The sequence below is a fragment of the Marmota marmota genome, unplaced genomic scaffold (assembly GCF_001458135.2).
Source record: "Marmota marmota marmota unplaced genomic scaffold, marMar, whole genome shotgun sequence".
NCBI lineage: Eukaryota > Metazoa > Chordata > Mammalia > Rodentia > Sciuridae > Marmota > Marmota marmota.
The window spans coordinates 2,347,178-2,361,248 of NW_025999961.1; the positions used below are offsets into that span (position 1 = coordinate 2,347,178).

At 34.5% G+C, this 14,071-nt stretch overlaps 1 protein-coding gene across 2 annotated transcripts in view; it reads right to left on the reverse strand.

The window, feature by feature from the left end:
- The window catches only part of Wdr70 (WD repeat domain 70), a 281,334-nt gene that overhangs the window by 200,186 nt on the left and 67,077 nt on the right, over nucleotides 1-14,071 (reverse strand). The gene's annotated exons all lie outside the window — the stretch shown is intronic.

Here is a 14,071-nt window from a genome sequence, read left to right on the forward strand (position 1 = left end):
CCCAGAAAGAAAGGGGAAAAAAAATACTTCCCTTTATGAGGAAGAAGAACATGAATTGAAAAGGGGATCAAGAGAATTTTCTGGAATGATGAATATGTTCTTTCTCTTATTTTGAGTGGTGCAAATATCAAAACTTATCAAGCCAAGCCCTCAAGAATGATAAAATATTGCATGGAAAACATTTTTATTTAAAAGTTTGAATGTCCATTTGCAAAGTTTTAAAATATCCTGACAAATTGGGAAGAAAAGGGAATATTATTAATCTGATAGATTATCATTAAAAAAACTATAACAAAAATCTCCCTTAATGTTGACAGGTCAAAAGCTTGCCTTCCAATAACATCAGAAACAAAAGAAAAGGATTTATTTTCACTACTTCTATTCAACATATCAAAGGGGTCCTTGCTAGTGCAATATGACAAGAAAAATACCACTTGATTTATGACAAAGGTGATGAGAAAAACTCTTTTCAGCTAAATGATGTTAGAATAATTGAATAACTAGATAACTAAAATAAACAAATATTAGTCCCTATTTTATACCAAACATAAAAATCGATTTCAAATACAATGTATGCCTTCATTATTATTTTTAAAGATAATATAATTAAACTTCTAGAAGATAAGATCAATGGCATTGGATTAAGAAAATATTTTCTTAAACACGGCACACACAAAAAAAACTCTAATTAGAAAGGATTACAAATTTTAACTTCATCAAAAGTAGGAACTTACATTTCTCAAAAGATATTGAAATAACAAGTTACTTGCTGAGAGTGAAGATGTGCCTATTAGTCAAATGATAAAAGTCCTCAGATTCACAATGAAAATTAAAACAAAAAACTCATAAAATCATAAAAAATAGAAAAAAATCATAAAATAACTAATAAAAAAACCTCTAAATAAGTAAAAAAATTAAAAACTCATAAAATGGTAAAAAAATATAGAAACAATGGTCAAAATATTTAAATATTGGACAAAGACTATCCAAATAACTTGTCATACTCTAAAAACTTGCCTAATCCAATTTTTCATCAGGAAAACTCAAAATAAGAATAGAATGAGATACCACTATGTACCTACCAAAAGGACTAAAATTTAGAAAGTTTTAACAATACAAAGTGTTAGCAAGAATATAGGTTAACCTTTGTTGATTATGGGCAGGAGAGTAAACTACTATAATCACTTTCAAAATCTGTTAGAAAGCACCTACTAAAGTAGAATACATGCACAACCTATGACCTAGCACTTCCCTATAAATATATACTAGCAGAAATGCAAATATGTGTTCCAAAAGATATACAGGAGAGTATTCACAACAAAACTAGTCATAGTAGCACTAAACTGGAAACAATTCAAAAGTCAGCAGAAAATAGTAAGTAGATGTATATTTATAGAGTGGAACACAGTGTAGCAATTAAAATAAAAACAAATTTCTGCCATATACAATATGGATAAATATTACAAATATAATCAAGTTAAAGAAGTCAGACAAGAATGGGCTGCATTTCTCCATTTTAAGTAACATTCAAACGCAAACTAAAGTAATCTATAGCTTTGTTAAGGAGTCAGGATAAACAGGGCAGAAGTATTATCTGGGAAATAAGTGTCTGCTGCTGATATAAACCATGTGTTTGAACTGACTAGCAATTATAGGGATGTGTTCATTTTATGATTAGTCATTAAGCTATGACATTAGATCAATATATTTGCTAAATGTCATGTTTTAACTTTAAAAATATAAAAAGGAGAGACATCTGAGGCAATTTTACCTTAAGGCCCTCAATCCAACAGAAAGGACAACCAATGAGGAAACTTTCATATTTTTCAGTACAATTTAATCCTCAAGACTAGAAAGTTTTCAAGGTAAACTAAGAAAGTAAAGTACATGTAATACGTTTTATGGCTTAAAATTTTTTGATGCTCAAATATGAATAATTATTTTTAAGAAATATGTGAAAAATTCTACCCATTACTAAATTAATCTGAGATTTTATACTATACAAGGTAAAATTTTATTCATTGAAGAATAATTTAACCAGAAACATTCAAGCAGAACAATGTATATTATCAAACAGGAAACATAAACATGGCCAAATATTCATAAGCACCAAAAAGACCAGAAATAAAAGTCTATTAGTATTGGGATTATGGCTCTGTCAGGGAACAAACCACAGAGAAAAAGTTAATTTACCTTAGAGATCACTTATTTACTCAGGGGTTGAAGATCAAATGACATCACAGGAATAAGGAATAATCAAAAGAGCTGCTCAACCCAGCCTCACAAAGAACTCTTCTTCATTCAGCAATTTTAGTAATATAACAACTGCTCTGATGGCCCAAAGAGTAACTCCAGCAATTACCCTTTAGTAGCTACTGCTCCCAACTCCACTTTACCATTATACATCTCAAATATTCTGCCTCTGCTTCCACTGCTTCTGTTACTTCCAGTTAATTCCCTCTGTTCCTCCCACTCTGTTTATTTAATTTTTCTGCTGCCTCATAGTTTTAATTCCAGAGTTACTCATACTTTTTCTGTTTTTCCTCTTTATACATATTTGCTTTGCTTAGACTGCTGTCTGCTTCCTTACCAATTATTACACATTCAAAGTCACAAAGAAAGAGAATACAGAAGACACAGTGAATCATTAGACTGTATAGAGTCACAACTATTACGCTTTTTCAAAAGCCCAAGGCCAGCCTATCAGTAGGACCCTTTAGAGACATATTAACTTATTACTCTGCCAGCCATGATCATAATATAAATTAACTTTATGTTCAGTCCTGGGTCCCAGAGCCAAGATATTTCAATAAGCATATGAAAATATTCAAAAGTGTAAAAAATCAGAAATCTAAAACACTGTGTCCCAGGAATTTCAGATAAGGAATATTCAACCTGTAGTTAGTCCTACTCAATGAAGTAGGAGTATGTATAGTTTGAAGTAAAATATATTGGGTGGGGGATAAGGGTTAAGGCAAAATCTACCCTCAGAGGCAAAAAAAAAAAAAAAAGTTATTGCATTGTATGTTCACGAAAGTAGCACATTTAATTTCTTGCAAGAACTGTTCCTTTGTATTCATAATTGGCTACTTGGGGCAAGAGGCCTAGCTTTCAGCCTATCTCAGTTTTTAATTTGCCTTAATAATTTCTAGCTTTTGATTTAAAGTAAGATACTTACAACTTTTCCTTTTACTTGAACATTTATTAATTGGCCTAATTTCAATATTGCAATGCCTCAGAGAACAGGGAAGCCTCAGTAGAAGAGCCAGTTGGTAGAGCAATAAGAACACTTTTATCCACCAGGTTTATTGTCTTATACAGTCATATTTCTTAGAGCACTCAAACAAATATAATTGTAATATCAAAGGCCATTGATCACAGATCACTACAATAGATAAGAATAAAAATGGAAATGTTTGAAGCATTTCAAGAATTACTAAAATGTGACATACATGAAGTGAGCACAGGCTGCTGAAAAAAGGTGCCAACAGACTTCCTCAACATAGGGTGACCCCAAACCTTCAATATGTAAAAAAAACACAGTATCTGTGCAGTGTAGTAAGCAAAGCACAATAAACTACAACCATAAAGTACACAGCCTTCAGGCATTTTTTTATGGCAATAGAGAATAGACGAATGTAACAACTATTTAAGTTTATTTAAATTTACATAGCCACACGTGGCCAATGCCTGGTACACTGAACAGTAGAGTGCATCTTTAGACAATGTAAAATAAATATAAAGTAGTTTCATCAACAGAAGATACTTACAGGTTGTGTATTCATATATGAAACATAGGAAAGTTATATCAGATTAATTCCACTATCTTTCCTACTTCCATCCCCCCTAACTTTCCTATGTTTATGTATGAATACATGAGGCATAACTCCACATCATGTACAATCACAAGAATTAAATCCTAATTAGAATAAATTATACTCTGTGTATGTATAATATATCAAAATACACTCTACTGGTTGGGTGCAGCGGTGCACGCATGTAATCTAAGCAGCTAGGGAGGCTGAGGCAGAAAGATCACTGAATTCAAAGCCAGCTTTCAGCAACAGTGAGGTCCTCAGCAACTCAGTGAGACCCTGTCTTACATAATATACAAAACGGGGCTGGGGATGTGGCTCAGTGGTTGAGTGCCCTGAGTTCAATCCCCAATACCCCGCCCCCCAAAAAAACAAAAAAACTCTGTCTAAAAAAAAAAAAAATTTTAAATCCTTACTACCTCACAATATAGATGAAAAGTGAAATATTAAGTAAAGCAAAATGTTCTCAAAAACAAAAGAAAGTCTAATGAAATCCATAAAAAATTCATTTGGGATATGATGCTACCTGCCAGTGTTCTTATTCTTTCTTTTCTTTCTCTCTCTTTCTATCTCTCTCTCATATCCCTCTCCCTCCCCACCATAGTGATAGGGCCATGTGACCATGGATTGAAAACTCTGATACCCTGAGCCAATATAAACCTTTCTTCATTTTAAGTTGACTTTCCTATCACAGCAATAAAATGCTAACATATTTAACACAAAAAGCCAAAGAATTCTGGTGGAGAATCAACAGCATAATCAAGCCCCAAATATAAAATTCTCCCCCAAAAAATAAAAAAGACATTTTTTAAAGCTGTCATCATAACTTTCTTTGTAAATGTTGGTCTTAGCAAAAATTAAAAATTAAGGGCCAGGTACAGTGGCACATGCCTGTAATCCCAGCAGTTTAAGAAGCTGAGGCAAGAGAATTGCAAATTCAAAGCCAGCCTGAGCAACTTATGGAGTCCCTAAGCAATTCAAGGAGACCCTGTCTCTAAATAAAATATAAAAAAAGGTTGGAGAAGGGTTGGGGTGTAGCTCAGTGGTACAGCACTCGCCTAGCATGTGCAAGGCCTTGGGTTCGATCCTCAGCACCACATATACGTAAATTAAATAAAGGTACTTGTGTCCAACTACACCTAAAAAATAAATATTAAAAAAATTTAAAAAAAAGAAAGGGTTGGAGATGTGGCTCAGTGATTAAGCACTACTGGGTTCAATGCCCCACCCACTGCAAAAAAAAAATTAAAAATTAGTTAAGTTTGTTTATACTAATAATAAACCAATCTCAAAGTAAGAATAATTTTAACAAAATTTTAGGTGAATTTAGTTGCATTTACTTTCTAAATTCTTAATTCCTAAGCTGAGGAATCAATGGATTTTTTTTTTTGATTATTAACTGGTGACAATTTTTTCTGTTAGAAACAGAACATATAGAGAAAACTAAAATTCATGTTTATCTGATCAGACCTCAATAAAATTATTCTTCCTGGCTGGTTCCAAAATTCAAATCAGATACTAATCAATGAAACCGTTTTTATGCACAGCCACCACTAGCTATAAACAGCTACCCCAAATTTATACTGACCACTGAAAACATAGTTAGTAGATTTTGAAATATTTATTCTTCAAAAAAGCCATTCTTGGGGTTGGGATTGTGGCTCAGTGGTAGAGTGCTTGCCTAGCATTGTAAGGCACTGGTTTCAATCCTCAGCACCACATACAAATAAATAAATTAAATAAAGCTATGTGTCCATCTATAACTTAAAAAAAAATTTAAAGTCATTCTTAAGGGATGGGGTTGTGGCTCTACTAGAATACTTGCCTAGCATGTGAGGCACTGGGTTCAGTTCTCAGCATTGCATATAAATAAATAAAGTCCACTGACAACTAAAAAACAAAAAGCAATTCTTAAGGTAATGATTCAAAGTACTGGTTTCAACGGCAAAGACAATTCAAAGAAAGATTAGAGTGGGCTCCAAGATTAGAATGTTTGTACAAGGCACTTCACTATAAGGACTAAGATCAGCATGTCAAGGCACACAAGGATCTGAAGTTTCAAACCAGATGCCCAGGAGAAAGGAACCTAGAAAAGCAAAGGTTGGAGCTACTGCCCAGGATTTCCAAAAAAGAAAAGCTCCTGTGGCTTCATGGCATCCTTTCTAAAATACTGGGAAAGAATAAGGTCCTTAGCAAAATTCTAACCAGGATTACAAATTTAAATGTACCATCTTAGGAGGTAACTTATTGGCATTACATTTAAATTTGTCCAAAGATATAAAATTATATGTTTGACCAATTTTCCAGTTGTCCATCTATTGTGTCTCAGCTCCCAATTCACTCATCACTACCTGCTCTACAAACATGGATTTTTTGGCCCTTTAAATCTTTTTACTTTGCCAGTTGGCATGATGCTAATTTTATCAGTAGAAGGAGCTGCAAAGATGCTGTAGGAGGAAGGAGGTTTCCTTCCAGAGTCCAGTGTGCTTCTCTTGGCAAGCTTCTGTATTGCACATGGCTTTTCTAGTATTCAGCTGCAGCACCATCAGGCTTCTGATGTGCACAGTATTCAGCAGGACCTAATAGCTTCCCCAGACTTCACTCAGGCAGTGCTCTAGCAGACTCTGGTGATTGTTGGCAAATTCTGCCATCACCGCACCACAGCCATTTCCCTTCGTTCTGTGAGCCACTGTCATGTCTTCTCATAAAAGATCTGATTTCAATCCCAGAGGCTCTTAAATGCCCCATCTCTACCCCAGAGGCAGGGGATGCTTCTTTTATCTGGTATACCCATATTATACAGAGTTCTCTTTAATTTTTACCAACTAATCCCTCATTACTCTAAACCTCTGATACAGTGAATAATTATATTAAACTTCCTATTCAAATTACATGTGATTTATCCTATTCTTTTATCCTAATCAGACCCTGACTGACATATCAAACATCAGTTAATGAATCAGGGAACTGAGAAAAGGAGAACCTTTTTGAGTCTGATTTAGTTACTTACATATAAACAAACACAGCAGATCTTTGATCATTAGAAAGCTCAAACTAGTCAAATAGGTCTTTAAAGTAAGAACGGAACAAATTGCTTAGTTCACAGGGCATATCATTGTGAATGGTACTCCTATTTGAGAAAGTATTCATTTCTTCACCAATAAGAGATTGAGTGCTATAAGTGATCACTGTTTTTTTTTTTTTTTTCTGGTGGTTATTTTTATTTTTAAAGGCAAATGAAAACCTAAAAAACAGGAAAATTTAAAAGAGGGAACAGAAACAGTCAGTGGTTCCATTTCTAATTTCAAATTGCTCTACCAAATTGTTCTATTCACACTTGAAGGGAAACCTAAAATCTCAGCAATCCCACACTAATAATCACTTTGTTTCTTAACTATTTAGGAAAACTTCTAATGGTTTCCCTTTCTCTCAGAGCCCTTCGTGTGCTCTCTACTCTACTTTGCCAACATTAAAATGAAATGGAAATGTTCAGCATCAAGCTCACCATTCCTGTCCCACTTCACTCTCAACTCTGCTAGCCACAGAGTTAAAAGGACAGGATTAAGAGTCATTAGACACAGTACTAGGAGAATTAAAGGGCTTGTTCAAGTGGTATAACATCTGCTCCTCAAATTCCTGCCTAAACAACTAAGATTCGGATCAAAGAGAAAAGAGGGAAAGCCAATCTGACAGTAAACTGGAGTCATGAGGAAGTGAATGTTCTCTCAGAGAATAACTCTGACACCAGAGGAAGGCTTAGTGACATTGCACAATTCTTTTCTGTGAAGTTATTCATGGGGAAAGGGGGAGTATTTGAGTGTAAGTGGAGGGGAGTGGGAAGGTGAAGATTGAGGATCCTTTTAAGTAGTTTTTGCTTGGCTAGCAAAACAAGCTGGGACACGCAAGACAGATAAACACAGCTGTCTGGGGATGTCACATGGGGCTCAGGAGCCAAGGTGTCCTGCTGTAGTGAAAAGTGCACCGGAATGTGAGTCAGAAGTCCAGGGATCCAAATCCTTCCTCAGCTAACTGTTTGATGATGAGCAAGTCCTTCAACTTTACTAGACTTGGTCTCCTTTTTTATGGAAAATCAGTAAATGAGACTAAATGGCAGCACTACACAAGTTGTTCCTGAGTCACAGAGTTCATACTTGGTTGTATAACTTTGCTGGTTTACTCCACTGAAAAAAAAAGAATAATTCTTAATTTATAGAATGGGAATAAGGATTAAAATATATATTTTAAAAGGCACATAACACGTCCCTTAAAACAAGTAGTCACTATTGTTACCTCCAATAAGGGCGGGAAGCCTAAATTATTCAGTATAGACATCATTTTTTCCAAATATTTTGGACCTGTAATTAACTGAATTCATGGATAAAGAACCTGCAGAAAATGGAGAGTTAACAGTATTTGATCAAACAGTCTGTTCCTTTCAAGGAGAGTGTGTGTGGGTGTGGGTGGGTGAGTGTGTACATAATACATGTATACAAACACATACACACACACGCACACACACACACACACACAATCTCTTAGCACTCAGTAATCAGTACTATGAGAGAAAGAGAGAAAGAGGGAGGGAGAGAAAGATAACCCAGTACTAAGAACAAGCCAAGAAAGCAAAAGGCATGAGGTAGAAGCATTAGGTTCTTATATAAGAATATCAGAAAATATTAATTTATTCTAGTCTGAAATAAATCTACAATATTTTAGATTTTAAACTTCAAAATAGATTTCCATTGTAAAATTAATTAAAAATTTATCACCTATTGGCTTAACGGACTAAAAATTAATATGCTAAGAGCAACCTTAAACAAAACATGTCAAACAAAATAAAGCCACAAAAAAAATTCTATCCAGGATTATATGCAATTTTCCTAAAAGTCCACAGTACTTCATTTCCATTAAAATCCATATCCTTGTTTATAAAGGTAATTAACATTTCTCAATAGCACTTTATATGATCTCACTTCACATGATTTCACAGTCAAGTTTCATAGTAAAAATAAGCTAAGTCTCAATAATTAAATAATAGGTTTCAAGTCTGCTGAGGATTAGAGAAATATTATCAAAAACAGTCAACTGGGCTGGGGCTGGAGATCAGTGGTAGAATGCTTGCCTAACATGTATGAGGCACTGGGTTCAATTCTCAGCACCACATAAAAAAATTAATAAAGGTATCACATCCTTCAACAACTAAAAATATTTTTTTAAAAAGTCAACTCATGAGATGGCTAGTAACAACTAAGTCTTTTTCCTTACCATTTCAATAGTTTCCTTTATGACAATATTGATACCTGGAATAACCACTAAGTCTTAATTCTAACAGCAGAGCAATAGGAGCCTCAGCCTTTAACAGTGAATAGTAAGTGCCAATGCAGCAAACAGAAGGAGGACTCTACTTCAGAGAGTCTCTCTAAAAAGAGCCATTTAGGTGAACTCCTAATCATGAGAAAGAGCTAACCATGTTTGTGACAGGAGGAACATGTAGAAGGTAGAAGGGAATAGCACTGTAAGCAAAAAATATATATATACATACATATATATATATATTCTGTAAAAATGCTACAGTCATTTTTCTAGAGCTACAGAAATAAGGGAGAAGAAACAGAGAGATCAGAAAAGATTTTATAAAACATGATAAGGCATTTGGATTTTACTCAAAATGCATCAAGAAGACATTAAATGAATTAGGCACAAACAGTAGGGAAAACCCACAATGAGACTGCTGCAGTATTCTAGGTCAGATTTAAACAAGGAAGACTTGAGGAGCAACCTGAAGGACAGGTTTTGAAGAGACTAGAGAGGCAGGAAGAATGTACTTGCATGGAGTACAGGTCTGGATAGAGAGTCTGGCTAAGTACCAGAGGAGAAGGAGAGTGGGGAACACTGGACTGACTGTAATGAAGCCCTCATATCATGAAGTAACAAGGAACAGAGTCAGATAGAAAGATGAAAATGTTCATAAAGGCCCTTCAAAGATCAAGAGAATAATATAACCCTAAAAAAATAATTTAAACCTAATACTTCAGAAATTAAAAACATATAAAATATCAACCAAAATGTTTTGTCAATATAAGGTTGATTCTGCAGAGGGTGCAAAAAGAATATGAGTAAGAGGACCTTGAGAACTTAAAGAAAGGAAATATAATAGAAGATTTCTATGGAAAAATAGCTGTGTACAAAAAAGTATCAGACTTCCCTGTTCCAAATGTTAAAAAAAAACCTAGAAAATGATTTTTTTAAGTGGGTAAAATAAAAGAACCACTGAAAATAGAAACTATCCTGAAACTTCCATTAGAAAAGACCAGACTGATTAGAAAAACACCTCAACACTTCCCAGAAAGGGGTTCAACAACCTCCTGTAAAAACATTCCAGAAACCATGAATTCTTAGGGAAGCACATTCTCAAAGCAGCAAGGCTGCCCTTATAAAAACAGTTATTCCAACAAACTTTAGACAGAAGGCAGCTGAGAAGGATGTTAACAGAAGATATGTGGGTCAATAAAACAAAAATGTACCAACTAGTCAGGAACCTAACAGAACAGCTTCCATGAAAGGCAGGCATCTGAGGATCTATGTTGGCTCTACAGTTTAGCTCTTGTGAATTGTGCTGCTATAAACATTAATGTGGCTGTGTCCCTATAGTATGCTGTTTTTAAGTCCTTTGAGTATAGACTGAGGAGAGAGACAGATGGCTCAAATGGTGGTTCCATTCCCAGATTTCCAAGGAATCTCTATACTGCTTTCCATATTGGTTGCACCAATTTGCAGTCCCACCAGCAGTGTATGAGTGTACCTTTTTCCTCACATCCTCGCCAACACTTATTGTTATTTTTCTTCATAATGCCACTATGGAGTGAGATGATAGAGTAGTTTTGATTTGCATTTCTCTAATTGCTAGGGATGATGAACATTTTTTCATATATTTGTTGATTGATTGTATATCCTCTTCTGAGAAGTGTCTGTTCAGGTCCTTGGCCCATTTGTTGATAGGGCTATTTGGTTTGTTTGTTTGTTTGTTTGTTTGTTGCTGAGCTTTTTGAGTTCTTTATATACCCTAAAGATTAGTACTCTAATGTGTGAGGGGTAAAAATTGGCTCCCAGGATGTAGGCTCTCTGTTTTTGCTGAGAAGAAACTTTAGTTTCATTGCATCCCATTTATTGATTCTTAGTTTTAATTCTTGCACTACAGGACCCAGCTATCCATCTCCTCGGTCTATACCCAAAAGACTTAAAAACAGCATACTACAGGGACACAGCCACATCAATGTTTATAACAGCACAATTCACAATAGCTAAACTGTGGAGCCAACCTAGATGCCCCTCAGTGGATGAATGGATAAAAAAAAAATGTGGCATATATACACAATGGAATTTTACTCAGCAATAAAAGAGAATAAAATCATGGCATTTGCAGGTAAATAGATGGCGTTGGAGAAGATAATGCTAAGTGAAGTTAGCCAATCCAAAAAAAAAACCAAATGCCAAATGTTTTCTCTGATATAAGGAAGCTGATTCAAAGTGGGGTAGGGAGGGGGAGCCTGGGAATAATAGATGAATTCTAGATAGGGCAGAGGGGTGGGAGGGAAAAGGAGGGGGGCAAGGGATTAGCAAGGATGGTGGAATGTGACAGACATTATTATCCAAAATACATCAGGACACCAAATGTACAAAATTACAATTATGATCTGACAGAATGCAGGGTAGTATCTTTACCTTTTTATATTAGCTAAGAGTTGCTTTGTGGTATAATATATGATCTATTTTAGAGAAGGCACATTATAATAAAAATGCCTAGCATACAGAATAAGGATAGAATCTTAAATTCGACGAGAGAAAAATCAGATCACATGCAGTGGGAAACCAATTCAAATCTCAGCAGATTTTTCAACCCAGACCCTCAAAGCCAGGAGATCATGAAACAACATACACCAAGCTCTGAAAGAAAATGGATGTCAAACAAGAATCTTACATCTAGCAAAATTAAGCTTTAGATTTGATGAAGAAATGAAAACCTTCCATGATAAACAAAAGTTAAAAGAATTTACAGCTAGAAAGCCTGTACTACAGAACATTCTCAGCAAAATATTCCAAGAAAAGGAAATTAAAAATAATAATGAAAATCAGCAGAAGGAAGGGATTACACTAAAGGAAAATCTAATCAGAGGAGAAACCAAGTCACCTTAAATACCAAAAATAAACAAAAATGGCTGCAAATACAATCATGTCTCAATAATAACCCTGAATGTTAATGGCCTAAATTCATCAATCAAAACACATAGACTAGCAGATTGGAAAAACAACAAAAAAAAAGGCCCAACAATATGCTGCCTCCAAAAGACTTCATCTCATAGGAAAAGACATCCACAGAATGAAGGCAAAGGGTTGGGAAAAATCATACCACTCATATGAACTGTGAAAGCAAGCAGGGGTTTCCATCCTCATATCAAATAAAGTAGACTTTAAGCTAAAGTCAATCAAAAAGGATAAAGAAGGACACTACTACGCCTCAAGGGAACCATATACAAACAAGACTTAATAATTATAAATATATATGCCCCAAACAATGGAGCGCCTACATTCAAACAAACTCTTCTCAGGCTCAACAGTCAAATAGACAACAACACAATAATTGTGGGTGACTTTAACACACTTCTTTCATTACTGGATAGATCTTCCAAACAAAAGCTGAATAAATAAACTATACAACTCAATAATATAATCAATAACTTAGACTTAACTGACATATATAGAATATTCCATTCTTCAATGAGAGAATACATTTCCTTCTCAGCAGCACATGGATCCTTCTCTAAAATAGACCATATATTATTCCACAAAGCAACTCTTAACAAATATAAAAAGACAGAGATACTACCCTGCATCAATCAGATCATAATGGAATGAAATGAGAAATCAATGATAAAATAAGAAATAAAAGCTACTCCAACATCTGAAGACTAAATAAAATGCCACTGAATGAACAATGGGTTGCAGAAGACATCAAGGAGAAGATTTTAAAAATTTGAGAGGTGAATGAGAACATAGATACAACATACTGAAATCGCTAGAACACTATGAAAGCAGTTCTAAGAGGAAAGTTCATTGCCTGGAGCTCATTCCTTAAAAGAAGAAAACGTCAACAAATAAATGACTTAACATTACATCTCAAATCCCTAGAAAAACAGGAACAAATCTACAACTTTTGTTGTAAAAGACAGGATATATAATTAAAATCAGAGCTGAAATCAATGAAATTAAAATAAAAGAAACAATTGAAAAAATTGACAGAACAAAAGGTTAGTTCTTTGAAAAAATAAATAAAATTGACAAACGCTTAGCCATGCTAACAAGGAGAGAAAAAATTCAAATTACTAAAATACATGATGAAAAAGTAAATATCACAACAGACACTACAGAAATACAGAAGTAAAAATTATTTTTGAAAACTTCTACTCCAATAAAATAGAAAATACCAAAGGCATTTGCAAATTTCTAGAGTCATATAATATGCCCAATTTATCAATTTCAAGCAACAAAATTTCAATTTCAAGCAACAAAATTGAAGACACCATCAAAAGTCTACCAACCAAGAAAAGCCCAGGACCGGATGGATACATAGCCAAGTTCTACAAGACCTTTAAAGAAGAAGTAATACCAATACTCTCCAATTTCTTTCAGGAAATAGAAAAAGAGGCAGCACTTCCAAACTCATTCTATGAGGCCAATATCACCCTAATTCCAAAACCAGACAAAGACACATCAAAGAAAGAAAACTTTAGACCAATATCTTTAATGAACATAGATGCAAAAATTCTCAATAAAATTCTGGCAAATCGAATACAAAAACATATCAAAAAGATTGTGCACCACGATCAAGTGGGATTCTTCCCAGAGATGCAAGGTTGGTTCAACATATGGAAATCAATAAATTTAATTCAGCACATCAACAGACGTAAAGATAAGAATCATATGATCATCTCAATAGATGCAGAAAAAGCATTTGAGAAAATACAGCACCCCTTCATGTTCAAATACTAGAAAAATTAGGGATAATAGGAACATTTCTCAAAACCATAAAGGCTATCTATGCTAAGTCCCAGGCCAACATCATTCTAAATGAAGAAAAATTGAAAGCACTCCCTCTAAAAACTGGAACAAGACAGGGATACCCTCTTTCATCACTTTGATTTAACTTTGATAGTTTGATAGTTTTTGAAACACTGGCCAGAGCAATTAGACAGACAGAA